The sequence below is a fragment of the Trypanosoma grayi genome, assembly GCF_000691245.1.
Source record: "Trypanosoma grayi strain ANR4 Tgr_347_V1, whole genome shotgun sequence".
Lineage (NCBI taxonomy): Eukaryota > Euglenozoa > Kinetoplastea > Trypanosomatida > Trypanosomatidae > Trypanosoma > Trypanosoma grayi.
Genome location: NW_008825966.1, coordinates 16680 through 17009, shown reverse-complemented (window position 1 = coordinate 17009; position 330 = coordinate 16680).

The window sequence follows — 330 nt, the reverse complement described above, 5'->3', positions numbered from 1 at the left end:
TGTGTGTGTAGGTGATGTGTACAAATGTGTGCGTTGCTGCAGCTCTTCTTGTCGTCTCGTTGATTTTTCCCCCCCTCCCCCCACCTCTGCCGCGGTGTCTGTATGTTTTGCATGTGTTGTATGACTCTACGGACGCATCGGAGTGGGCGCCGTGTGCGGGTTGCATGTACTGCTTCTTTTGGTTTTACCCCCTGCTTTCGTTTTACGTTTTGCTTCACTGACGATCTACCTTCTGGGGTCTTTGGTGGGGTTTCTAATCGCCGCTCGCTCCCTCTTGATATATTGCTTCTCTGTGTGATTTGTCCCGATCATTTGCTTCTCTCCAACTTT